This window comes from Setaria viridis, chromosome 4, assembly GCF_005286985.2.
Source record: "Setaria viridis chromosome 4, Setaria_viridis_v4.0, whole genome shotgun sequence".
NCBI classification, from domain to species: Eukaryota; Viridiplantae; Streptophyta; class Magnoliopsida; order Poales; family Poaceae; genus Setaria; species Setaria viridis.
The window spans coordinates 14,643,195-14,651,432 of NC_048266.2; positions in this window are offsets into that span (position 1 = coordinate 14,643,195).

Consider the following 8,238-nt stretch of genomic DNA (forward strand, 5'->3'; position numbering starts at 1 on the left):
GCGACCAGCGCAGGGGGTGAGCCCTGCGCGACGGTGTATGGCGCAGGGCGGGGAGGTGAGGTTGCGAGGTGTGAGCCCACGCGGCGTGAAGAGGCCACGCTGTGGCAACAGTAGGCGCAGGGCAAGGGTGGCTGTGGCGGTGGCCCGGCGGGGCAGCATGGCCACGCGGCGACGGTGCGCGTGGGGTGAGGGGCTGCTCATGGCAGCAGCCAGATGCGGAGGGAGGAGGTGGTGGCCTTGCACTTTGATTCAAGCAGTAGGCGGCTGCTGTGCTGCAGTGAAGTGAAGGTGTAGAGAGGATGTGCCTACGAAGCTGTTGGTTGCGCCATGGTGGCATGGCCGCCAGCGGCCTGTGGTGCTACTACCAGCGACACCGTGGTGGTGTAGCTGCTTGCGGCCGTGCGGGTGCGCGTCAGCGACGCCGTGGGGGTGTGGTTGACTGCGATGGCCTCCCTCTCTTCTCTAGGCTGCTTCATTGCTGGGTCGGGTTAATGTGGCAGCAGGCGAAAAGCCTTGTGACGGTGACACCTTTGGGCGCCACGCTCCTCCTTGGAGGCGTCGGCATGCTACCTACTCTCCCCCTAGAGGGATGGACTCATGGTGAAAGCCGTGCTCTAGTTGGAGTAGCGATGACGACACCTAAGGATGTCATTTCTCACATTGGAGATATTGCTTCGGAGGATCCCTAGGCAGCAGCAGCATGTATACATAGGGCTTGATGAATACAACTCTTGGCTTCTGAAATCCACCATGGCTTTGCCGCGCAAAGACTACCATGGCGGCTAGGGTTTGGCCTAAACCATCTATTAGACAACTTTGAAGACTTGCGGCGACCCTCAGTTCCCTCTAGTGAATGCCCTTGGTTTCTTCGAGTTCTAGTGGATGCTATGTGCCGATGAAAATTGGGCATATTTATAGTTAGAGGTGCCATGGGGCGAAGGGCACATCGATCGGGACCAGAAATGGGCCAGACCGATCAGCGTGGACCCATTGGGCCGATGGGCCTAGGCGAATTTGCCTCCTTCCCTGCCTCAAACGCCAAAACTTTCTATACAAAAGTTGTAGATCCTTTTGAGCCATGCAATTTAGACACCAAATTCACCCCAATCATATTCTTGATGAGGGAGATAGGCTTTGTGCAAGTTTTGTTAGTTCTACGGGCCTTATGACCTTCCAATCTTTGGTTTCCCTTAGATTGACCATGAGATTGACTTGCCAAATTACCATATACTTCACCTTTAAGTCATCTAGAATGATGGTTCATTCAATATGGCTACATTTGGATGGTGAATTGGTTCAGGCCGATCGGCCTATGGGTCCTTGGCCGATTGGCCTACCCTCTTTTGGTCTCCACTGATCCTCGTCTTTCTCGTGTAGACTTCTTGTGTTATCCAAAGTACAGGTCCAAATCCAACTTGTAGAAAAACCCTTCATTTATGTCGTATTTCCTATGATTTTGCAATATGGTTCAAAACACAACACATATGTGAATATGGGGTTATTTCAGGTGTCAAGTGGTGGGTTAGTATAAGAATATGCATGAAAATACTATTCAAATGGCACTAAATGTTTGTAGATAATGAGCGTCAACAATCTCCCCATGCTTAAACCTTGCTCGTTCTGGAGTAAGTCCAAAATACTTAATCAGGAAATCAGTATTGCCCTTTGATGTTATCCCTGCACTTTGTTATACATAATAAGACACATTGCTCTCTCAAGTATTTAGCATTTAAAGTTCAAGTTGTGACCGGCTATTTTCATCATGGAAGATAGAGTAGCAATAAAGAACATGCCACGATAAAATAAATACAATGCACCTATTCTACTTATATATGAAAGTGGAAGGCTTATGTGAAGCTTGGTAGGTAGAAATAATCCTAGCAAAACATTATATCTGAAATATTGTCAAACTAAGAGAAATCTATTGGGATTGCTGAGACTTGTCAAAAAGACCATGGAAAATAAATTTTGGAGAGGGAGAGGGATGAAACACACACATTTACATAGTGGACATGTGCAAGGGCAAAGGGTGATTGCGAGACACAAATGAAGTTCTTGTAATCGGATTGCACATGGTTGGAGAATGAGTATGGATCAATTCGTAACCTTAAGAGCACTAGGAACTTTAATGAGGCTCAAAGAACTGAGGAACATTTTATTCCTTTTCTCCATTATTTTTTCTTTTTCATTCCTTTTTGTTTTCTTTCTTCTTTTTTTCTTTTTCCTTATTTTTTTTCTTTTTACTCCTCAGAACTTCTTGCGACATAGTACTTTACTCAGTAGTAGTCAAACATAATGCGATGACTCCTCCCCCATGCTTAGGCAATGCTCATCCTTGAGCATGAAAGAGAAAGAAAGATAAACTACTAAGGTAAGTACTAGAATCTTCAATTTTCATCAGAAAATTATTTTATTCGTCCTGAGGATTATCCATGCCAAAATTCAGAGGGTCTAGGGGAGGGAGGAACCACCCAAGCCGATCGGCCTGAGGGTGTCTAGGCCGATCGGCTTGGCCCCTGCTGTCGGTGTTTTAACCTTTTTTTATTCACCTACCAAGGGAGTACCCGAGGTAGAGTTTTTGGTTGGTGGGTGTCGCCAAATCAGGAGCTCGATGGTGTACGTAGGCACGCGATTTAAATAGGTTTGAGTTACTAGATCGCGTAATACCCTACATCCTGTGTATTGTTCGCTTGTATTGGATTGAACTTGTCTGGAGGGGGTCCCTGCTCGCCCTTATATTTCTGGGGAGCAGGGTTACAGGGTAGTTGTTTTACAAGAGTACTAGTCGGATATGACTACAGAGTTCTACTCTAATTCGGAAGAGTAGTTTCCTTGTCTAGACTAGTGTCCTGGTAGTTCATGTAGACCACACCACCCTGTACCGTAATCTCCATGTCCTGATATATCTCGGTGTACTTCTCTCGTATGGATTTGTACAAACCTTCTGGTGGGCCCATGGATGTATGCCCGACAAGCCCCTGAGTACTTTGTAGTCAAATGTAACAGCCTCGGGTACTTCTGCAGATGTTGCTCGACTTAGTTTCTGGTGCTCTTTGAGTACTTTGGTTGTGGCCAAGTCTTTGAGTATTTGAGTGCTGTCATGCGGCTGGAAGGTACTCTAGCCTCATCTGATGTTGTTTCTGAGAAGTCTGTCTTCAAACCTTTATATGGGAGTGCGATGCACACTCCATGTGGAGTAGCCCACGAGCCTTAGGTTGAATCGAACAATTAGGCAGAGGGTCAATCTGCATTTGTTCCATCTTCATCTTGATCTTTGAAGAAAAAGAAATTTTATCCAACGGGCATGGTATACGCAGCCCCCGAGCCATTACCTGACTAGTTTTGGGAGGTATAAGGGTCTTTTAATCTGTTACCATGACCTTTCAGCTGCTGGTTTGGAAAAAAACCTGTCTTGCATGGATAAGGCCGTAATTGCTGCTAATTAGCGAAAACATCTTGCCGTTATCCTAGAGACTCCATCGCGGTTATAAAAGTTACATGGGAGTTACTCCTTCCCTTTACGCTGCCATTTTACATCTATCATTTGTCTTGCCTGAAAAAACCCTAGCTCTTAGCGCCTCCGCGATCTCATCTTAAACCGCTAGTGCAGCCGTGCCTTCCGTCGTCTGCGATGCCTCCTCGAAGCCCCCGAGTGCATGTGAGTAAAGACCAAGGCAATAATCAAGATGGGGAGGAAACTCAAAGGTCCGAAGAAGGGGTCCAAGGAGGATGCCAAGAAGGCACCCAAGGAGGGTTCCCAGAGGGGAACTTCCAAGAAGGGGAAGGAGCCCGAACTGCCAGCACCGAAGTGTGGGGAGACCAACCAGACTGCGCCGCCCAATTAGGCGATGGCCTGGAAGCGATCCACCATGAAGGACGCGGAAATCTAAGAGCTGGTGGATGCCAAGCTGCTACTGGAGCAGGCAGTCGTGGGTTGAAGGTCCTCTTATGGCAATGCTTAGGTTTTTCAAGTGCACCCCAATGAAACGGTAATATTTGCTCGGTTTGTGGAGCGTGGGCTTGCTATTCCGACTTCTGACTTCTACCTGGGCCTCTTGGAGTACTATTCATTGCAACTCATCCATCTCAATTCCAACAGCATCTTGCATATCTCCATCTTTATTCACTTGTGCGAATCGTTTCTCGGGATTCTACCCCATTTTGGCCTTTTCCGTAATATTTTTTGTCTGAAGCCGTAGCCTAATCGGGAGAATATGCAGGTTATTGGAGGTGCCGGCTTCCAGATCCGTGAGTAGTACTCGAATCTGTATTTGGAGTATGAGCTGATGGAATCTCATGGCAGTTGGAAGGAGAAGTGGTTTTATAATGAAGATCACAGGCCGTCTCTGCCAAAGATTACTGGACATCATCCAAAGTACAGCAGCCGGTAGCTTGATGAACCAACAACTGCTGAAAGTATTCAAGTACCCAATCTGTTGACCAAGATTGCTGCATTGAAGAAGCATGGTTTGACAGGAGTAGTCGTAGATGCTAGCTTTCTGAAAACACGGATGCAGCCATTGCAGTTTCGGCAGACTCCTGCATACGAGTACTTGGGGCTCGATGATCCCTCACAGATGTTGCCTGATGATATCTCTGATGAAGAGGTTGGAGCCCGACTGCGCCGGACGTTCAAAGAACTTGAGGGCGAACCTGGAGCGGTTGAAGAGTTCGACATCCAAAAAAAGCCGAATGAAGTAAGTATTTGTCAGTGTTCTACTTCGAGTACTTCTATTGTTTTGATCTGTTCTTTTCTGACTTGTTTCTTCTTGTGCAGGCAAATATACTCGTGTATTATTTGCCTCCTCCTCCTCCTCCCGGTGCGGATGTCGCAAAGAACGCAATGCCAGTGTATTCACTCCAATTGCCTGGGGTTTCCTCAGAAAAAGGAAGGGGAGGAGGGGGAGGATGAAGAGTCTGATCCCATTGATAGCTCTAATTCTGACGATGAAGGTGACTTTGTATTGCAGCCACGCACGTCGGAGCAAGACAAGTCATCTTCTGTCGCGTTGAGACACCGTGCTATCAATGACGTAAATGCTGATTTGGCATCGCCGCCAAAGAAGCAGTGAACTGTTGTGCCCAAAAGGCGCACTAGGCATGATCTTCGCATTCATGATGCGCCCCCGCTAGTAATAACTTTTGTGGAAGGGCAAGGTGTTGAGGTGCGAGTACTCTTGTATTTGTTGTATGTAGTTTTGACTACTTATTATTAAGTTCTTTCTTCTGCAGACTACTAGTGAAGTAGTCAAGACTGTAGAGGCAGCTGCTGATGAGGTTGTTGATGCCATGGAGACGGCTACTAATAATGATGGCGAAGTTGCTGAAATAGTAACCTTCGACGGAGCTGTTGCGGTGGATATGGCTGCTGGTAATGTGATCGTGGCTTCGGAGACAACTACTCCATGTGTGACCATGGAGGCAGCGGTGACTGCTGGTGGTGTAGCTAGTTCAACGGAGACGGACATGAGTGAAGCAGTTAAGACGCCAGAGGCTGTGTCTGATGCTACTCTGTCCAAAATTTCCAGAGGCAGAGAACGCGTGGACACCAGTGGTAAGTGCGTGGCTGCCGCTACCCAAGTTATTACTGCGGGTATTGGCGACAACCCTGGAGCTCCGCTAGCTACCCCATCAAGTATGCCAATTCCTAGTACCTTGCCAATGCGCTTGGTAAGGAAAGCTCCCCTAGTGCCTCGTCGGTCGACCAGGTGAGTACCCTGGCACTGTGATTGAGTACTGAATTTGTATCGAGTAGTTGCTATCTGGTTCTGATGCTTTGCTGTGTGTAGGTCATCTTTGAGTGTTGACCTTGGTGCAGTAGGCATAGGCCTAGCAGTTGATGACGAAAGCCACTCAACTGCGAACCCAACCCCCACACATGTCATCGAATCGGAGGAGAACATAGCTCCGGTGGTGAGGAAAGACGCTATGTCATTGGCGGCCGCATTGTTGCAGGATGTGATCGGTTCTCTCCAGGACGTAGCATCGGCAGCTCCCCAGACTACTGCCCCCGGACCGCTGCCTGAGCCCGTATCTGTTGAAGACCCATCTGCGACATACGTCTTGGATGCCGTTCCTCTCAACTCTGCGGGTACTGGAGCCCCCGAGGTCATGCGCGCCCTTGGATCTGTTGCGGCAGCTGCAGGAACATCGTCGGAGGCAGGGCCGTCGTTTAGTCGGGAACTAGACTTGGTGCCCGGTGCAAAGACTAATTCAGCAGCTGAGCATCTATCGCTGCGGAGGGAAATCAAGGCTTTTGAGAGCCCCCTGTTGGAGCCGCAGGCCATATCCTCCATCTTGGAGATGAACCAGCGTATCATGGCATATACTAAGGTGAGTTCAGCTCTTGTACTCTTGTTGCTTGATTTGAGTGACTAGTTTTCCGTTGAGAGTACTAATTTTTCTATACTCAGGATCTGTTTGAGAAATCTTGCCAAAATGTCCAACTTCTGCGAGAGCAAAGCGAGGCTGCGCATCATGTTGAGCTCCTGGAGAAGGAAATTAGCGAGGAGCATCGGCGGACTGCCCAGTTTCTGGAGCAGTATGATAGCGCCGTTCCGTCGTTCCAGGTGGAGCGGTGGGAATTTGAAGGTGAAAAGAGCCGAATTGTTGCGCGCAACAAGTCCTTGCACCAAAAAGTTGAGGGTGAGTACTCGTGCATGCAGTCTCTGAGTTGTCTGTTGTATGTGGTCTGTCTTCTGACTAATTGTTGCTATTTTTGCAGAGTTGAAAAGCTAGGAGACTATGTTGAAGAACACAATCATTGACTGGAAGAATGCCTTCTGTAGGCTGATGGAGGAGCATGAAGAGCTCAAGAGCCGGTTGGAGGAAATAGAGTGTGATCTAGAGAAGGAGTCTAAGATGCACTGAGATGGTGGTGTTGGCCTGGTTGGGGCCATGACTACTCTCAAGGTGCAACAAGAGCTTCTCTAGGAGTGGTTTGATGCGGCGTGACCTCTGGCTAATATGGTGGAGCTCCCTGAAGAAGGAGTAGAGCCTTGTCCCCTGCAGGAGAGGGTCAAGGATGCACCAGCGAAGATTGATAGCCTAGTCCAAGGCATGGCCAATTCGGTGTGCAAGCAGCTGCTGGGATTTGTCAAATCATTCTATCCCAAGGCTGAACTGTCTCCAGTGGCGGAGGGTGTCGCTGCGGATTGCTCGAACAAAACTTATCAGCAATACTTGGAAGAATTGGACCCTATAGCTGAGGAAGTAGCCAAATTCATCAACCTGCAGTAGTTTTCTGGGTTCATATTGGTTGTAACTGCTTCTGAATCTTTGTGCCTTTGAACAATGATGTTTTGGAGGAACTGAAATATTGTATTGCAATTTTTGACTAGTGCAGCCATGATGATCCTTAGTAGTTTGTTGAGCATTTTTCTATTGTTGACTTGGCATGAGTCATATTTGCGAGCTTCTTGTGAGTTCGGCTGATGAGTAGTCTGTAGTAGTTTACCACTCATAGCCTCGTAGTGGAAGTAGTCATCCCTTTTTCTCTGCATTATTATGAGTGTACTCGAGAGGACGCATGAGAACACTGTGCCTTTGTCCTTTGTGTCTGCATTATTGCAAGCGTATCCGAGAGGATGCACGAGAGTACTATGCGTACCTTGTCGTCTTGCAATCAGGGCGGATCACATGCGAGTGTTTACTCTTATCGATTGATTCTGCACGTGGGCACTGTACTTGTGCCAGGCGGTGGGGCAAGCTTTGCACTGTGTAGTCACGAGAGTGTTGTTGCAATCCTTGGATGGTAGCTTGGCTTCCTGGCTATAAATAGAGCTCCATCTGTCTCTGTGAAAAGTATGGCTTGGGTTATAGTAGTAGTTCGCCTTAGGCTTCTTCTCTTTGATGGTGGCGAGCTTCCAATGAGCGCTCTGGTGCTAGAAGATTCCTTGTATTGAGGTTCCACATTCCTTCCACAGATCCTCGAGCCGAGTTCGGTGGCTCCCATGCTAGAAGAATCCTCATACGAGGAAGCACCGTGTGCCCCGGCTTTTCCCCTGCTCTCTGGATGAATCGACGCTGGAGCTCGCAGGCAGAGAAAGGTCAGCATCTTGATCTTTATCCAACTATCTTGTTGAGGAGGGTGGTGTGGTTCTGACCGCTACCTCTCTCCGTGGTTTCTCCGGGCAAGACTCAAGTACAAGATGTGTCCTCATAGTCCTAATCTGGGTGTTTGTGGAAGAGAGAGGGAGGTGATGCTAGATGAGACGACGGGGGTGTTGTATGCCCCAG